Below are 20,720 nucleotides of genomic sequence, written 5' to 3'. Positions count from 1 at the left end.
ACTGATCATTTGTTAAAACTGATAACTTCCAGATACATATTCTCTTCTTTTGATGTGTTTTCTATTGGCTTGGGTTTTTGTTTTGGATGTGATGAAGCCTCTGCTTCAAACTTGAGCATACATAATTGGAAACAATGAGCTGATATGCACCATATGTAGAAACACACATAAAAAAGTTAAGAAAATACCGTTGAGTGTTTAAAAAATCATCCTCAAAAAAGCATAAAAAGTTGAAACTGAAAAGGAAAACCTTTTAAACTATCTTTTCATTAGTTTTTTTTATTCTTTTTCAAAATAGCAAGGAATGATTTATTAACAAAGCAGAATTATACTTTTAAGTGTGATTTGGGCAGTTTGGGTAAGGGCCACTACTTCAAAGAAGTCAGAGTTTGGGGTTTTATTATCAATTAAGGTGAGACTAGTAGGTAGCATGGAACCCAGGCCCTCCCCTTGTGGCCTCTCCCCAGTGGTTTGACAACTCCACAGTTGCTGCCCAGGTATGTGAAATCAGACACCTGCCCTTTTGAGAGGATTGTGAGAAAAACAGTCTTTTCTATCAAAGTATGTCACCATCTTAGCTGCTTGCAGTTCTGGATTCTTGTTCACTAAGCTTCATTTTCATGCTGAAATTACTATCTACTCCACCCCCAAATTCCAAGTGTAGAATTAGCCAATCATGAACAGATTGTGGAACTGAACTCAACCAATCCAAGTAAAGGGGTAGGGCCCACTGCATCAGGAATAAAAATGAATACCTATTGCCTGTTCCTTGTTCTTGCTGTGCTGGTGGGCCTGTGCACCCTTCTGCAGAAATAAATTTTTCCTTGCTGACACAATTCTCCATTCCTGTTTCTTGATTGTGACATTGGTGGTCTTTGGGTTTCTTTCTTCTAACAAGATGAAGGAAGGTGTGCCTGAATGTTTGATCCTCTCTACTTTTCATGGATTAGCACTGCTAGTGGAATGTCATATGCCCACCTTGATATGGAGCATGTGCTCCATAAGGAGGATGTAGAACCATTATCTTAAATTGTTGGTCCAGGTGTGCTCCACCATGGTTTTTGGGAATGGAATTGTGATTATTCAGAAAAGGTTCATGAGAGGTATAAAATTAAGCAGCTTCAATCAAAAGTATGGTCTGTTGGATCACACTGATTTGTCAGGAAGAGTCTTGTTAGGATAACAAAATCATGACAGTGTGGAGGTAGATTTGACTCTTGTCATAAGATATTTATCTACCAATCCTGTCTTCTTTTCAAGTAAAAAAATCTTTGGCTCTGACAAAATCAAAGCTGTAGACATTGATTTTAGGGGACATTGCCAGTGACCCCCAAGAAGATTTATTTTCTAATGTATAAGTGCATTTCAGACATAACAGTACAAAATGTTCATATATTCAGAGAAAGGATATATATACTATGTTTTAATAAGTGGAATGACCAAATTCCAGGCTTTTCCCCCATTAGGGTGGTACAGATTACACAGCAGAAATGTCAAATGTTTCACCGATCATTTTAATATTTTGAAGGTCCAGATGCAATACATACTGTATAAAAGAGAGGACTTTCTGGTCACTTTTCATGTATTAAACCTAAAAACCTTTCATTTTGCAAATATCTACATAGCATTTAGATAAATTTTAGTCTCATTTCCACACATTTCAAGTTACAGACTAGGGTGTTAAATGTACTTTGAACACCTAAAATAATAGTTGTTTGTTCAAGCATAGTTTTAATGTGATAATTTAAATGACTTTGTCATAAACTGATATTTAAATAAACTCTGACCTAGTTAAGAATCAGTTTCCTAAGTAGACAAATGCTGAATCAAAACAGCAGAAAATGGAAAAAACCCCAGAAGAGGCAACAGAAGGAAAAAGAACAAAATGCAACAACAACAACAACAAAAATACAGAAGAAACAGCCTGGCTACATTAACTCCATAATTGCAGACTAAAAATCATCCTATAGTGTCTTTGTCCCCTTCTCTCTCACCACACATAAATATACATATATTTTAAATTTGGGATCTCAAAAATTTCAACTAAAGACACATGTAGAAAGAGCTCAAAATATAGAAATGAAGCATTTCAATCCACCTTCAGAGTAAAGACATGACCTTTAGGTTTAAGCAGAAGAAATGAGACAGGGGATACATTTCTGTCTTGGATGTGAAAACTGGTTTGTCCCTGTCAGAAGTTAGGAGCAGGGTCTTCTGTATTGTAAGATTATAAAGAGGTCAGAATTGAGAGAACAGCCATAGTAGGATCTTTCTTCTGGGTATTATGAACCATACTGAACTCATGAATAAAACCATGAATGCTGCTTACACATATGGGATGTCTTACCATTTTTGAAACTTCTACAGAGTATGTCTAATCTTGTAGGATAATATTTTTACTTAGGGACCCATTATTAGGCCAGGACAGCCCATCCTTCATGGTATGTTGAGACTAAACATTGTTGAACACTCTCATTTTGCTTGATGACTTTGGAATCAAATTCCTTTCAATGGTGTAGAATACAACACAGGGGAGAATTTCAGGTTTGGAAGACAGGTTTACAAGTTTGGGGAGAGTTAGAGAGCAAATAACCAGCCAAACATGACTTGACAGGGTCACCCCTCAGAATCTACCCCCACATGATTTATCTAAAATGGAAGTATCCCCTCCTCTAGTAGTGAGCTGAAAATAGGAGCAGTCCTCCCTGGCAAGCACCTCAATGCTCTGTCCTGTCAGAAGCACTGCCCTGTGACTTTTTTCTACCTCCAAGTTGACCACTGGCATACATTTGTGTGATCTAAGGATTCTAGTCACCCATGGATGAAAGTCCTGAAACTGGGCATCCTTGAGGTACCAAACCTCCATAAACCCCCATTGTCCCTTTAAAAAATGGTCCACCTTATTTTTGGGAGGCCTGAACCTCCAATCTTGGAGGTCCAGAATATCAGGCTTGGATTTTCTGCCTTTGTAGAAGGAACTTTTGGATATCCACTAATTTTCATTCAGTATAGATAGAACCAAAAGGCATGATTTCCTACAGATTCTCTTAGTTTCTACCTTGTGACTTTGAAGGATATGACTAGCCAGACTGACAAATAGTGACCAATGTGGTTGAGTGGACACCAAGTCAAGTGAAAAATGGGCCATATTTCATGAAACGTGTACCTTGACATGTGGACTGGGAATGGTAAGTGATGTCACTACAAGTGTTAGTAATCTATCACCATTCCAGAATGCTAGAAAAGAATTGCTGTTGATCTGCTACACAGGCAGTGCAGGAAAAGAGACACAACACAGCTTTATACAAAAGTGGAAAGGCAAGAGCAGTTTAACTAGCCAACAGAAGAGGCTAGGAAAGTACTTACCACTTTAACAGATCCAAGTAACAACCCCAAAATGCTACCAGTGGAAGGGCTGTTCCAGATGTTCTTTGGTTCTTACAGAGCAAGCATCTAAGATTATAAACTGCCCCAGGTACAGCAAAAGGAACACAAAGAGTAGGAAGGCAACACTCAATGATTTATTGACAAACAGAATTATACCTCAAGATTGGAGATAGGCTGTTTGGGTAAGGATGAACAATCTCTTTTGGCAAATATTTTCTGCTTCTTTGTATTGTAATTGACATATTTACACCTGCAAAGGTTGCAATCCTGACAGGTGGGAAGGAAAAAGATTGCAAAGAATGCTGAATAATGGAGGATAATGATTGTTGTCAGAAATCATTTGTGAACATGCAACCAGGCATGGAGAATTGATCATAGCTTTCAACTGTTATGTAACTTTCAATATCAATAAGTAGGAAGACAAAATGCAAACCATTGCTTTAAATATACATATATATAATTTATTACCTCATTCAGCATTCTCCCTAAAAGAAAAGAGCTGAAAAATCCTTACTACAAGCTAGAGAATAGATGGTTAAAATTTGATGCATTGATACAATAGAATATTTGATGCAATTAAAAGTTGAATATATAAAATTGTATTAATGAAGAATAATTATATCTAAGACTAAAACTTTTTAATGTATTAAAATAATAATATAATATATTATAATCAATAATATAGTATGGTCATACCATGTGCATTATAAACATGGCAAGTCTGAAAATTGCAAAAATTCATCTTTTGAAAGATAAAACTCTTGGTAATTATTAAGTTCCTTATATGCTTCCAATATTCTCAAATTATTATGACTCAATTAGAAATCTGAGAAAATTCTTAATAAAATGGAAGTACATTGTCCTTGACAATGGAATTGAGTGAAATTCCCTGTCAGATCCTTAACTCTCTAAACTCTAACTCATATTAATTTTGTTCAATATCACAAACCTCACTTGGTGTTTTTCACCAAGTGATAATGAATGTTTGCATTCTTTATTAAACTTTTGCCCGTTCCCTGGCATGAAATACAAATTTTGATTATGTTATCTGCTATTTATACATTGTATTTTCTGGACATTGCTACCATATTTTATGACTTTGAAGATCAGAATGTTTTTTTCTGTTTGGATTTTAGCCTGGAACCAGTACTGACTTCAAGCTAGTCTACTTGGACCTCAGACAATAAATACAAGTGTGTGTTTCAATGACCTGGACATAGAACCAAAACTCGTTTGTTACACATTGTTAGGACCCGGAATCCTATTCCCCCGAGAGACAGAGAGCCAGGCATGAATGCAATCAACAAAGCAGAGTTTATTGGGCTGGCTAGCCAGGGTCGAGCTCCCACACGGACACGCAGGACCGGTTAGGAAAACACGACCCTGAGCCTCTTTAGGGGAAATCTTATATAGACCGCGGTGACATGCATATTTTCGTTATCAACATTGGGCAAGCAGGCAGAGCACATCTTGCGCGTACCTCACATCTTGCACGTACTTCACATCTTGCATGTACCCCCCGCTCACATTCCCCACATTCTATATGCCCTAACTGAGCCCTGCCGCATTGCTTATCTTATCTACATGGGATGTTTGGTACTGGTTTCTCCAACAAGGGGGTTGGGGCCCGCTGAGACCTCCTATTCCTTTCATTCCCCCCTTTTCTTACGGCCTAAATTGAGGAATCATTCTCAAGGGGATGAAGAGCCTGATATTGTTGGCGGAGGACCAGAAGTTGGATAGTATTAATTCGACTTTTGACAAAAGTCATAAGTCGGTTTAGAATCCAGGGTCCTATGGTAACAAGTAATAGGATGATTATTATTGGCCCTGCCAATGCAGATAAAAGGGTAGCCAACCATGGGGACTGGTTAAACCAAGACTCGAACCAGCTTTCTCCGGCCTCTCTTTCTCGTTTTCTTTGTTCCAGGCTCTTTCGAAGTTTAGACATGGAGTCGCGAACAACTCCGGTATGGTCAGCGTAAAAACAACATTCTTCCCCTAGAGCAACACATAGTCCCCCCTTTTGGAGGAACAACAAGTCCAGACCTCGTCGGTTTTGAAGTACTACCTCAGACAGGGAAGTGAGGGATTTTTCTAGGTGGCTAATGGAGGTTTCTATTCTCTCTATATCTTCGTCTATGGCTGCACGCAGCGAAGACATCCCTTTCTGCTGGGTGGCCAAAGAAGCTATGCCGGTTCCTGCTCCCGCTAACCCTAGGCTGAGTAGGGTAGCAATAGTTACTGTGGAAATAGGTTCTCTCTTTTTCCTTTTTTCAACCATTTTTGTATTCCAGTATGAATATAGACTCTCTTCCGAATGATAGAGGATGCGGGGCAGCACAGTCACTATAACACAGAATTCTTTAGAGCTGTTAAACACCTTTGTTGATAGGCACGGGGTGAGTCCAGACCGCGAGCATAGCCACCACCCATTGTCCTTTGGAATTACCCATTTAATAGCATTTTCCCAGGTAGAACTGGCATTAATAACAGTACATAAGTCCCGTCTGTTCTTTGGCACTTTTCCTAAGCAGGTTCCTTGGCCGCTTACCTGCTGTATGGTCAGACCTCTCTTACGGTCTCCCCAGGAACATTGAGTAGGGTTTTCCTCAGATGAGGTATCGTGAGTGGTGTTTAGCCCTATTGCCTCATAGAATGGGGGCCTCACATCATAACATAACCAACAGGAGTTAGTCATGTTAGGGTTGGTGTGGTTTAACGTCAGGAAGGCAGCACCCACTAGCTCCCAGAGGGGGTCTTTAGATGCGGTCATGAGACTGGGCCTCACCAGGGGAGGGCTGGTTTCTGATGGTCTTGGAGTTGTAACATTAGCCCGGGCTATGGTTGAGGGAAGGTGATGAGCTGTGGGAGGTCAGGGAGGTGGCTTTACATAGGGTGGCCTAAGTACCTTATTAGGGCCTATTGTTAGAGTAGAGACTGGTTGTTGCACACGCCGCAAAGTAAAAAGGGCTCCTGGATGATTTGTTTTGTAGAGTCTGACTCCCCAGGATTTACCCAATTCCCAATTTGTTGCCTTTTTTCCTAAATCAGTGAAATTTATCATAATGGGATTACAATTGGGGGGAGTTGGGCATCCCTTATTTATAGGTCTAGGTTGGTGGTATGTAATGCCAGATTGAGAGACTCTACTTAATTGAATAAGGTCCCCCTGTTCGGGGGGTGGCCACCATATATCCCCTGAGCTCTCACAACCCCATGACTTACAATAATAGTCTGCGATTCCTCCACATTTTTTTCTGTGGTTGGGTTGGGGAGCGGGGCAGACATAGAAGTAACTTTGGCGCAAATCCCATTGTCCCCTGCCAGTGAATAAGGCCCTTAAGTCAAAGTATAATTCTGGGAACCAGGTGCTGGGAGGGGTCACCTTGGAGGTCTGGTTAAGAATGTCTCCTGTGGACACATCTACAATCATCCAGGTCAGGTTAAAAGGTTGATGTGGATTTGTATGCCCCCAGCAAGTGGTGGACAGGGTTAGAAAAAGGAATAAAGTTACCGAGGTCCAGTATGAAGTTTGAGTTTGAAAAAATTTTCCTTGTGGTGGGACACCCTTCTTGTTGGCAGGAAGCCTTTCTTCATAGCTACCGGATCTGCCGGTCTGATGTGGGTGTAGTGGACCCAGGTGATAATCCCATTCTAGGAGGGCTGCGGAGCATCTGGAGTGTTCTCGTTTTTCGGAGCATCCCGTATCAGCCGGAGCTTGAGTGGGTTTGTTGGATGCTTCCGTGCGGACCAATTTTCCTGTTTTTTCTCCGGAGGGTGAGCCCGTCTTACATGGGAATGGTGTACCCATGCTGCAATCCCGTCGACCTTGAGGGCGGTAGGGGTAGTAAACAGTACAACATAAGGTCCTTTCCATCTAGGCTCTAGGGTTTTGGACTGATGCCTTTTAACCCATACCATGTCACCCGGGACTATGCCATGTTCCGGAGCTGGGTCCCTCTTAACAGCGTGGTATGCTTGAATTAAGGGCCAAATCCATTGTTGCACTTTAGCTAAAGCCTGCAACATGGTCAGGTAATTTGGGGCCAGATCACCTAGTTCTGGGCTTAAGGTCCTCTGAATGATGGGGGGTGGAGCCCCATACAGGATCTCAAAGGGAGTTAGCCCATGGACATAGGGGGAGTTCCGGACTCGGAAGATGGCCAAGGGAAGGAGCGTCACCCAATCACCGCCAGTCTCCAGGGCCAATTTGGCTAAAGTCTCCTTTAGTGTCCTATTCATCCTTTCTACTTGCCCTGAGCTCTGGGGGTTATATTCACAATGTAGCTTCCAATTGGCCCCCATAGTCTGGGCTAGTCCCTGCAGGACTTTACTAACAAAAGCCGGACCGTTATCTGACCCAATTGCCTCGGGCACCCCATATCTGGGTATGATTTCCTCTAGCAAAGCCTTTGCCACTACCTGACTCGTCTCCTTCTTTGTAGGAAAAGCCTCCACCCAGCCTGAAAAGGTATCTATGAATACCAGCAAATATTTGTACCCAAACTTTCCCGGTTTTACCTCAGTAAAATCCACTTCCCAACTTCTTCCCGGAGCCCTCCCCCGTTCCCGAGTACCTGTATGGTGCCCCTCCCTTCATCCTGGTTTCATGATTGTGCAGCTGGCACAATCTTCCACAATTTGGCGGACTGCTATGGTCTGGTTCGGAAATCAGAGCTGCGCAGATGTCAACAAGTCTAGTAATTTTCTCCGCCCCAAATGGGTGGACTTATGTAAGTTAGCCAACAGGAATCGTCCGAGTTTTTCAGGCAGAATTAACTTGCCTTCCAAGTCGCTTTTCCATCCGTCTTCCCCTTCTCTAAAGGGGGAGTGGGCTCTCATCCAAGTGAAATCCTCTGTGGAGTATTCTGGTCGGGGGGGTAGCGGAGGGAGCTCTGGGACCGGCACGTCTATCGCCGCAACCATGGAAGGTTGCCCTGTCTCCATGGGAGGACTCACCATTGCTACTCTCTTTGCTTCTTGATCTGCTCTGTTGTTACCGACAGCTTCCGGCGTCTTGGCAGACTGGTGGCCTGGGACATACATCACTGCCACTGCCTTCGGTTTTTCCACTGCCATTAATAGACGCTGGACTTCGGCTAGGTTCTTTAGATGTTTTTCTTCTGCTGTGCGGAATCCTCTTTCGCGATAGATGGCCCCGTGGACATGGATGGTACCGAAAGCATAGCGGCTATCGGTGTAGATATTGACTCGCTTTCCTTTTGCCCTCTCCAGGGCCTCTGCCAAGGCAATTAATTCCGCTTTTTGGGCTGATGTTCCGGGTGGGAGGGCGCTGCTCCATACCGTATTTCCTTCTTGGTCGACTACAGCTGCCCCTGCCCTTCGGGCTCCATCTTGGAAAAAACTGCTTCCATCCGTGTACCAGTTTAATTTGCAGCCAGACAGGGGGGTATCCTTTAGGTCAGCCCGTACCTGTGTAACTTCGGAGAGGAATTCTTTGCAGTTATGGACAGGTGTCTGCAGTTCCGGGTTAGGCAACAAGGTGGCAGGGTTCAGGATTACGGGATCTGTGAATGTGATCCGAGGGGAATCCAACAAGAGCCCCTGGTAGTGGGTGAGCCTGGCATTCATCATCCATTTCCCAGGGGGTTGTTTAAGGATTCCCTCCACCGGGTGAGGGGCCGTTACCCAGAGGGCCTGTCCAAAGGTTAGTTTATCAGCTTCTCTCACCAGCACGGCAATGGCCGCTATGATGCGGAGGCAGGGGGGCCATCCTGCCGCTACTGCGTCTAATTTCTTGGAAAAGTATGCCACTGGTCTCTTCCAGGGACCTAGCTGTTGGGTCAAGACTCCTTTGGCTACCCCCTTTTTCTCATCTACAAACAGAGTGAATGGTCTTGTAGGATCTGGCAAGGCTAAGGCAGGGGCCTGCAAAAGAGCGTCTTTTAGCTGATCAAAGGCCTGTTGTTCTCTCTCTCCCCAACTCCAATCTGGAGCTTCTTTGGTGGCCTCATATAGGGGTCTGGCTATTTCCGCAAATCCTGGAATCCAGAGTCTACAGAACCCCGCGGAGCCCAGGAATTCTCTCACCCCCCTAGTGGATGTCGGGGATGGGATAGCCAGAATAGTCTGTTTCATGGCATCAGTCAGCCATCTTGCCCCATCTGCAATCCGATAACCCAAATATGTCACTGACCTTTTACAGATGTGAGTTTTCTTGGCACTTGCCCGATACCCCAGCTCACCTAATTCCGTTAGCAGGTGTTCAGTAGCCTTGATGCACTCCTCTCGGGTTTCTGCCGCTAACAGTAAGTCATCAACATACTGTAATAGAGTGACTCGTGGGTGGCTCCGACGAAAAGGTTCCAGGTCCTGGCTCAGGGCCTCATTAAACAGGGTGGGAGAGTTTTTAAATCCTTGCCGCAGTCTGGTCCAAGTGAGCTGTCCGGATTGGCCCCCATCTTCTTGCCATTCGAAAGCAAATAGCGGCTGACTAATTTCTGACAATGGAATGCTGAAGAAAGCATCTTTCAAATCAAGGGTTGTATACCATACTTGCGAGGGGGGTAGGTGGCTGAGCAAGGTATAGGGATTCGGAACGGTGGGATGAATGTCCTCCGTCCGCTCGTTTACCTTTCGTAGGTCTTGCACAGGCCTATAGTCCCCGCTTCCCGGCTTTCGGACGGGGAGCAGAGGAGTATTCCAGGCAGACTGACAAGGTCGCAGTACTCCTTCCTTTATTAGCCTGTGGATATGAGGGGCTATGCCTCTTTGGGCCTCCTCAGGCATAGGATACTGTTTCACCCGAATGGGGAGAGCAGAAGCCTTCAATTGTATAACTACGGGCGGGAGGTGTTTGGCGAGGCTGGTTCCCGCAGTCTCCGCCCAGGCCGTGGGAAATCTTTTTACCCAATGAGTCATGTCCCCTCCTGGTTCCTGTTGACTCTCAAACAGACGATGCTCGTCAGCCAATGATAGGGACAAGACATGAATCGGGCTCCCTTCTCGATCAGTCACAATTATTCCATCTGGTTCAAAATGGATATGGGCCCCTATTTTGGTGAGTAGGTCCCGTCCGAGCAGGGGAGCGGGGCTCTCAGGGACGACCAAGAAGGAGTGTGTGACCTGGTGTTTTCCTAAGTTCACCTTTCTTTTGGTAGTCCATGTACATAACTGCGTACCGGTGGCCCCCTGAACAACACTTGTTCGTGCCTTGTTCAAAGGTCCATGTGCCTTGTTTAAAACCGAATATTGGGCGCCGGTATCCACCATGAACCCCATCGGCTTCCCCTCCACATGCATTGTTACCCAGGACTCGGGGAGGGGGTCTGAGCCCCTTCTCCTTCAGTCCTCCTCTCCGGCTAGGAGGACTCTGGCCTGCTCTACTGCTCGTTCCCTTTCCCTGTTTTCCCCCGGTCTCCTTCCAAACCCTCTTCTTCCCTTTAACTTAGGACATTCTCTCTTCCAATGCCCCGTTTCCTTACAGTAAAAACAGTGTTCCTTATCTGGGGTCCTGGCGTGGCCCCCTCCCCTGGGTTGGTCCCGGACACCCGCTAGGAAAATACGAGCCATTTCTCTCTGTTGCTTTCGGTTTTCCTTAGCCTGGAACTCCCGGTCCTCCTTTCTCAATTTCTCCTGGGCCTCCCTGTCTTCCTTTCTCTGTCTTTCCTCCCTTTCTTCTGGAGTTTCCCTAGCGGTAAAGACCTTTTCCGCTACCTGCAGCATTTCCCTTATAGTCATCTCCCCTAAGTTTTCCTGTTTATTGAGTTTTCTCCTAATGTCTGGAGCTGCCTGATTAATGAATGAGAGTACCACAGCAGACCGGTGGAGGTCCGCCTCAGGGTCAATAGGGGTGTACTGACGGTATGCCTCATAGAGGCGCTCTAAGAAACCGGCTGGGCTTTCGTTTTCCCTTTGAACGACTGCTTTCACTTTTGCAAAATTGGTGGGCCTTCTGGTGGCCGCTCGGAGACCAGCCATAAGAGTCTGGCGGTAGATCCGAAGACGCTCCCTACCTTCTGCGGTCCCGAAATCCCAATTAGGGCAGTGTAGGGGAAAAGCCTCGTCTATGGCCGGTTGGAGAGTTGTGGGTCTCCCATTATCCCCCAAGACGTTCTTCCTCGCTTCGTTGAGGATGCGCTCTCGTTCCTCCGTCGTAAAAAGAGTATTGAGCAGCTGATGACAGTCATCCCAAGTGGGACGGTGTGTATGCATGATGGACTCCAGGAGATCTATGAGACACTTGGGGTCTTCAGAAAAGGGCGGGTTCTGCGTCCTCCAGTTATATAGATCACTGGAGGAGAAGGGCCAGTACTGAAACTGTTGCCCTCCTCCCGGTCCCCCTTGGCCCACCATCCGGACTGGAAGTGTAGGGACAGTTTCCTCCCCCTGTGTTGATGAGGGGGGCCCGTCTTCCCCCTCCCTTTCCCGGATCCCTCGGGGGCGAAGTCTTCGACCCATTCCTCCTCCTGCTGCCAGTCCTGTTGAGGAGGATGAGGAAATTTCCTCCTCCGGGGCACTGGCTTGGCCAGGGGGAGTCACGTATGGAGGCGGCCGATCTTCCTCTGCCCCTGTGAGGGATGGGTAAAGGGGGGAACTCTCTGGTAAGACCGGAGATGGTGAAGGAGATGCCCTAATTTGAGGACCGGTCAAGGTGGGAAGAGGAAGTTTTTCCTCCTCCTTTATGACCAAGGCGGGCGTGACTGGGGTTTTAGCCCCGGGGGCCGAACTGGAGGGGTGGGTCAGAAAAACTGTTAACCAAGGGGGAGGGTTCCTCACCAGATCCTCCCAAACCAAAATGTAAGGAACTTGGTCTGGATGGCCTCGATTGTCTGGCTGAAAAATGACTGCTTTAACCTTAGTGATCAGGTCTAGGGAGAGGGAACCTTGAATGGGCCACCCGACTCCAGAGGTGGGCCACTCTGCAGAACAAAAGGTGTCGAACTTACCTTTCTTGATGACCAGACCCGCATTTAAGGCCCTTTCTTTAACTTCTGGAAAGTGAGAAAGGATCAGAGACTTTGGGGTTGTTTGTCCCTGTCCCATTGTGGAAGGAGACTCAAACACCAAGAGAGATAGAACAAAAAGGGTAAAGGCAACAATAATTCCACACACACACAACACTCTCCAGCACTCGCTCGGACCGGTCCTTCTCTCACACTGGTGCGCACCCCATTCAACCTCCTCACCGTCCAACTGGGATATCAGGCCGAAAGGCGTCCACTTGACGGGTGGTCGGTCGACTAGCTCAATTAGTTCTTCACCTGGCGCCAGGGTTCCTAAAATGCTCGAGCCCAAATGAGAGGAAAGCCTCTCCCAATAGGACCCTGTGGTCCTCCTTGCGAGATTCCCAGAATGAATCTCCCTGGGGATTGGCCGAATCCCCGCCGCGGCCCAAATGGAACACTCAAGTTCCTCCAAATGAGGGTCTGGGATCCCCTCCCAACGCCTAGTACTTGGGATCGCCCTTGCTTTCTCGCAGGCAGGTTCTGTCTCTCGAGAAAATGAAATCTCGGTGGAACCTCCAAATGTTAGGACCCGGAATCCTATTCCCCCGAGAGACAGTAGAGAAATATTAAATGTATGCAGGCTTAGTACCTGGAAAATGCTATTGTGTCAGTTAGGATACTTCCAGGAGCAAGAAACAGAAAAGTCAACACAATCTGCCGTATAATTTGAAAAAAATTGATTCATTTCCAAGAGGGTTGTTTACTATGGGAAAATAAAGACACGATCTTAATTCCAAAATCTTTAGTTGTGCCTACCATTTATAGTGCAAGAGGGCTAACCTCAGATATCTGGGATATAAGTCTCATTGACATTTTTAGCATGAAACAGGGATCACTAGAATTGTTTGATTAATTAAATCAGCATTGTGAAAATGGCCATACTACCAAAAGGAAGCTACTTGTTCAATGTAATCCCTACAGAATTCCGATGACATTCTTCACAGAGATAGAAAAATCAATCTTAAAATACACATGGAAACATAAAATACCTCAAATATCCAAAGCAATTCTTTTAAGGATTAGAAACCATTTTTAATAAATTCTGACTATGTATTAGTGAAAATTAAGAATGAAGAATCTAGACACAATAGTGTATCATTCAACATTCTTTTAGTATTCCAAGGCATAGCAATAATACAAGAACAATAAATAAATGGATTTAAATAGGGAAATGATGAAGCCAAACTATCCTTATCTGCACATGACATTATCCTATCCCTAAAGATCCTAAAAATACTACTCTAAAACTATTAGAATTCATAAACACTTTGGCCTAAGTAGCAGAAAACAAAATTAAAAAACAGAAATCACCAGCCTTTCTATATACCAACAGTGAACAGACAAAGAAAGAAATCGGTGAAACAATCCCATTTACAATAACCTCAAATTTAATGAAGGAAATCAAAGACGTGTTAAATGAAATCTATAAACCACTGAAGAGAGAAATTTAAAAAGACATCAGGAGATGGAAAAATCCCCCATGATGGTGAGTTGATAGAATCAGCATTGTGAAAATGGCCATACTACCAGAACCAAGCTACATGTTCAACCCAATCCCTATCATAATTCCAATAACATTCTTCACAGACACAAGACATTAACCATTATACACTGTTTGTTGGGAATGGAAATTAGTAAAACCGTTATGGAAAACACTATGAAAATTCCTCAAAAATCTAAAGATAGAATGTGATCCATATGATTCAGTGATACTGCTCCTAGGCATCTACGCAAAGAAATGTAAGTCAGGATACAATAGAGACTCCTGTATACCCAATGTTCATGACAGCACAATTCACAATAGCCAAGCTATGAAAAAAATCCAGATGCCCTAAAACTGATGACTGGATCAAGAAAATGTGGAATATATACACAGGGGAGTTTTACTCAGCCATAAGGAATAATGACATATGGTTCAAAGGTAAATGGTTGCAACTGGAGGACATTATGTTAAGTGATGTATGCCAGGCTCAGAAAGGCAAAGGCCACATCTTTTCTCTTATATGTAAAAGACAAATCCAAAATGAAAGCATATACACAGAACCAAACATGATCACATACAAACTCATATATAGAACATGTTTGTAATAGCAGAACTACTCTGGAACTTCGGGAAAGAGGGAAAAGAAAGGAGAATGATAGACTACCAACAGTATCACAAATGTGAATGTAAGGCTCTAAGTATATGTATCAAATCATGTTGAAAATAGGGAGGGGTGGGAGGTAAGGGGGCAAGGGAGAGTAATGGAAAGGTTGAACAAACCAAAGTAAAGTAGACTCACAGCAGTAATACATTGAGAAACCCCTTTGAACACTGACAAAAATATTAATAATGAAAATAGGCACAGTGTGTTTGGGGGTACTTGTGGGAAGGTACTTAAGGTAAGAGTATATGGTTGATGGACTTCATATACTCAATGAAATAGAGCAATGAAACCCCTTTCAACTTCTTTAAGTGGGTGGAGAGGGGATTGAAGGGGAGAGACAGTGGGGGTGTTCTAACAAATGTAGAATATAAACCTATTTGGAATTGTCAGTATGAATTCCCCCTGTACAATGAATTTATCCTAAAAGTTTCTTTTTAAACAGTTCCATGTAATCCTTGCTGACATTCATTTTTATTACCATATATTCATGTGCAAGGGGAATTCATTGTGATAATTTCAAATAGCCCTACATGGCACATTGGCTATACTGCCCTCCCACCATCCCCCACACAAACCCCTCCTCACCTCATCTGAAGCAATTGCAAAAACTTTCATTGTTGTATACTGTATATGTATATGAAGCCCATTAACCATATTTCCTCAACTTCAACTCCTCCATTCATTCTGCCCCCTCCCACAAGTAACTCCTACACCCTGTACTTATTTTACAGTCCTGTCATTCATTTTTAATTATGAATTCCAGGTTCAAAAGGGTTTCTCCCTATATACCAGCTGTGAATTTACTTTACTTTGATCAGTTCAACCCTGTCTCTTACTCTCCATTACTTCTTCCCTCCCACTCCATCTTATTCCAGAACTTTTGGTACATGTCCTTACTTACTCTACCTACATAGATGTAATGTATTTTGATATTGTTGACAATCATTCTCTTTTCCTTTTCCTCTTCCACCGAGTTCCATAGAGTAGTTCCACGATTACAAACATGTTCTACATATAAATGTGTATATGATCATTTTCAGTGTTGTGTATACATTTACCTTTTGAATCCATTTTCCACATGTGAGAGAACATATGCAGCCTTTGTCTTTCTGAACCTTGTTTACTTCTCTTGACATGATGTCCTCCAATTCCATACATTTACCTTCAAATGTCACAGTTTCATTCTTCATCATGACTACATAAAAGTCCCTTTATACATACATACATTATACATAGATAGATAGGTAAATAGATAGATAGATATACATACATACATACATACATACATACATACATACAACCCATTTTCTTAATCCATTCATCAATTGAGGGGCATCTGGATTCTTTCCATAGCTTGGCTATTATGAACAGTTGTGCTGGTATACAGGTGCCTCTATTGTATCCTGACATACATTCCTTTTGAAATATATCCAGGAATGGTACAACTGGATCATATGGCAGCTTAGTTCTAGATTTTTAAAGGCATCTCCATACTGCTTTCCCCATAGTGGTTGCATTAATTTACATTACAACCAACAGTGTGTAGGGCTTCCCATGTCACTACATCCTTGCCATCATTTGTTATTGTTTGTGTTCTTGAAGATAATCCAACTTCCTATTCTTTTTATTCCTAGTCTTTTGATTGGGTCATTAAAGCCACTAATATTCAGTGTTATTGTTGACAGGTATGTGGTATTTCTAGTCATTTTCTTTTGCCCTGATGTTTACTTTTATCCTATTCCTTGTTTGCTAGTCCCCTTGGTCAGAGGGGCTTATTCTTTCTTTCATTTTTCTGGCTGACTGTAATTGCTTCTTCTGTGTGTAGAAGTCCTTCAGTATTTTTGCAGTGCTGGTTTGGTGGTCATGAATTCCTTTACTTTTTGTTTGTTGTGGAAGGTTTTTACTTCTCCTTCAATTATGAAGGATAGATCTGCTGGATATACTAATCTGGGCTGACAGTTTTTCTTTTAGTACCTGAAATATATATATTTCTATGACCTTCTTGCATTTAAGTTTGTGTTCAGAAATATGTTGTTATTATAATAGGTTTGCCTTTATATGTGACATGTCATTTTTCTTTTGCAGATTTCAGTGTTGTTTATTTTTTCTGTACCCTGAGCGTTTTCATTATAATATGTGTGGATGTACTTCTTTTTTGGTTCTGCCAACTTGGTGTTCTGAAAGCCTCTCATAACTGGATTTCCTTCCTTTCTTGAGATGTGGACAGTTTTCAGTTCTTATGTAATTGGATAAGTTATCTATGCCTTTAGTTTATATCTCTTGTCCTTCTTCTGTACCTTTGATTTATATATTTGGTCTTTTGATGGTGTCTCAGAGTTCTTATAGGTTCCATTCATATTTTCTTAGCATTTTTCACAGTCTTTGACTGATTGATTTAATTTCTCTACTTTGTCTTCTCTTCCTTGATATTCTATTTTCAACTCACTCCACACTATTAGTCAATCTTTCAATCAAGGTTTTAACTTGGGTTATTGAACTAATCATTTCAAATGATTATTTTTCAGAATTTCCTTGTCTTTTTTGGTTAACTCTTTCATAATCTGGATTGTCTTCTTTCCTTATTTCATTTATCTGTTTGTTGGACAGCTCTTTTAGCTCAGTTAGTTGTTATTTGTATCATCTTTGAGTACAACCAGTATAGCCTTTGTGTCTCTTCTTTGAGCTTATTGATCATTCTTATTATTATGTTTTTTAATTCATTGATTGACATTTCCTCCTCCTTGCTATTGTTTCAGTCCTTAATGATATGTTTTTGAGGGAGGGCTGTGGCCTTGTTGTTTCATGTTCTTACATTGAGATTTATGCCTCTGGGGTCACTTTTGGTTGGAGGTTCCAACCACCTGTGTCCCTTTATTTGCACATTTCTGAAAGATTATTTAGTGGAGGAGCACTGGTGCATTTTCTTGTCTCTAGAAGGGGGTGTGTGCATGCCTCAATAGTTATCCCTTCAGCTTCTTGTTCTCAAGATGCTGCTGTGACCTCTATTCCACATAGGAGAGGAGGTTTACCTGCCAAAGCTACCACATTTGCAAAGCTTCACCCTTGCAGTTATAGCAATTTTTAAAGAGTATCATTACTGCTACTGGTCTAATATCTTTAGCTGTCTATCAGAGCAGAAATTAATCTTTTTGATCCTGGAGGACTACAGGTAATAAAGGTAGTAATGGGAGGAAGATCGGGGGACTCTAGTAAATAATATAAGACATAAAGTTTTACATGCCATGAAAGGGTGGCTCAGCTAATAGAGGGGTTAATAAAATAGTAGACTGGGATAGATAGAAGAGATCTAATAGATATTCATATTGGGGAAAAGGGGAAGAAAATGGAGAAATTTTAACAAACAGACAAACAAATATAACTATAACAATACCAGCAAAATTATTATGGAATCTATTTACACTAAAAGTATAAGTAGCAAAGGAGATTTGTGGGTGTGTAAATAGAGAAAGAGGAAAAGATAAGATATAAAGCAGTTCATGTTGTTAATAGGAAGAAAATAAATGAAGGTAGGTGATAAGACAGGAGAAAAGAATAGATGGTTCAAAATTAATTGCATACTGAGAGGCAGGTTATGGGGTTTTCATATGATGATTACAGAGAATGAGAAGATTAGCAAGCAGAAATAATGAGGAAATTGGGGATAGAAAGTGCAAAATTGATCAGTTGGAATGTACAGAAAAAAGAAAATACAAACAAACATATTAAAAATTTCTACATGTGAAATTTACCAGCGACAAGAACAACATAAAAATTGAGTATTTTCTAGCACATTTCTGAGTAGCTGATCTCTTTTCTATCAATATCCAATTCCTTCAGCCCACTAGATGACAGTCTAAGTGGATACCAGTCTCTGAAAGGTGTCTGTTTACAGCCTTGTGTTACTTCTTCAAAGAAGTTGGGGAAAGGGAATGTTTGGAGATTTTTTAAATATCCCTGGTGAAGGATTCTAGAGATTGGACTGTCAACTTGTCAGTTTGATACCGTCCCCTCTTGTACTTTTCCCCACTGTTGAGCTCCCTCTTACTTGCAGTCTATAGTCACATTCCAGACATAGACTTTTTTCAGATGTTCTTATTGCAGGAGTCTCTGCAGTGTCATTGGGAGCACAGTTCCTTGTTGCTATGGCTGGCTCCATAGCTTCAGCTTCTGTCATGCACTCCAGGCAACTTCTTTGTTATGAGACATGCCAAAGGACACTGTATTCTGGAAGACCCATGCCTCACCACTTTTATTCAAGCTGCATTTCTGCATCAGGTTCCCGTTCTGGCATCAAACTAGTTTGCCTTCACTGCACTGTTGGCTCCATGTGATTCAGGAGTTTTCTTTGTTCTATAACAAGCCATGTGACACCACATTCCATGGATCTCTATGGTCCACCATTTCTACTTATCAGGTCCCAGCAGCTTTTCTGTAGCAGATCACAAATCCTTTCCTATTCAGGCATCAACCTTCTCCATGGTTCTTGTGGTGAAGATTTTGGCTTCCCTGCCACTAGGGAAAGCTGGAGCTCCACAGCTGGAGGATGTGCAAACCATTTCTTCACCTACTCTGTTGCTTCTCTCTTTCCTCATATTTTTCAGCTGGCCTATTCCTTCCAGGTGATTGACAATGATCTTCCTCCTGCTTGCTCCACAGTGAGAGGCCTTTACTTTGTTATTCAGACTCATAGTCAATGTTTCAATGGTAAAAACTTCTAATCCTCTGCCATCTGGCTCTCTCTTCACCTCCCCACTTTTGCAAACAGTGTTTGTGGTTTTCATTATGCTGTCTTCATACCTATAAACATAGTGTACTCCCATCCTTTTATACCCTCAGAATCTTTTCCTTTTATTCATCTCCCCTCCTACTGACCCCCAAGATACTACCACATATACATTCATATAGTACCATCATCATCATCATTGTAGGTGTAGGTTCCACAAATGAGTGAGAACATGGGATATTTGGCCTTCTCTCTTCCTGATACTATATTTTCAACTTGCTCCAATCTGTTAGCCAGACTTTCTTTTCCTTGTTTGGGGGGAGGGGAGTGGTACTGGGGTTGAATTCAGGGCCTCATACTTGATAGGCAGGCACTTTCCCACTTGAGACATGCCTTCCTGCCCTTCTTTGTGTTGGGTATTTTCAAGATAGGGTCCAGAGAACTTTTTGTTTGGGGCTGGTTTCAAACTGCAGTCCTTCTGATCTCTGACTTCTGAGTAGCTAGCATTATAGGATAGAGTCACTGGCACCTAGAATTTTCTTCTTCTTCTTTTTTTGTTAGGTGGTAGTGGGGCTTGAACTCACGGTCTTGCTTTTGCCAGGCAGGCACTCTTCTGCTTCAGCCACTCTACTGTATCAAACTTTTCCTCCTCCTTCTCCTCTTCCTCCTTCTTCTGGCATTACTTATGTTTTTAATGGGTGCAAAAAAGCTGCCTTTGGTGACACGTACTAACTCCTCACTTGGTACAAGGAATCAACTAAAGGTGGGAAAAAATTATTGCAGTTTATCTTTTCATATAGATGGAAGGAATAAGTTGACAGTAGAGAAAATGTGATGGGAATTACAAAAGGGAAAAAATTCTAGTGTAGCCAGCTTGCATGCTGGCCAATATGCTCTGCCTGTTAATCAAACTGACATTTTTCCCTTTGTCTAAATACTCAAGAACTCAAGGTTAAGTCCCTTTACTCTTCAATGAAACCGGTCTTCTACACTTTATCTCTCTCTAACCACCACAGAAGTAGACCTGTCAGTCTTCACAGACACAGCCCCAGGGAACTTGTGAAGCAAGCACAGCTCCTGTTCTGGGAAATGCAATTCATCACGTACTCAAACACAGCCTCTGACCTCCCCTTTAAAAACTGGACATTTTTCTCTCATAAGTGGAATAACAGATCTTCGAGAAGTTGACTTTCCCTGTCCTCTTCTTTGTTTGATGAATAATAGAACTTTTTTCCGATTCCTCAAAACTCTGCTCTCATTATTTGTGAATTTTCATTGAGGCCTAGGAACCAGCTTTCTAGTATGGCTTATGATTGCTCAATAGGTACTCTACCCTTGATCTATGCCTCCAGCCCATTTTGCTCTTTTTATTTTGGAAATATGTTCTCCACTTTTGTTCAGAAAGGGCTGCACAGTGATCCTCTTATTTTACACTTCCCCTCTTGCTGACATATCAGGCACATGCCACCACACCTAGTATTTCTTCATTGA

The sequence above is a fragment of the Castor canadensis genome, chromosome 15 (assembly GCF_047511655.1).
Source record: "Castor canadensis chromosome 15, mCasCan1.hap1v2, whole genome shotgun sequence".
NCBI lineage: Eukaryota > Metazoa > Chordata > Mammalia > Rodentia > Castoridae > Castor > Castor canadensis.
The sequence above is the reverse complement of the archived record's forward strand: the minus strand, read 5'-3'. Positions refer to the sequence as shown.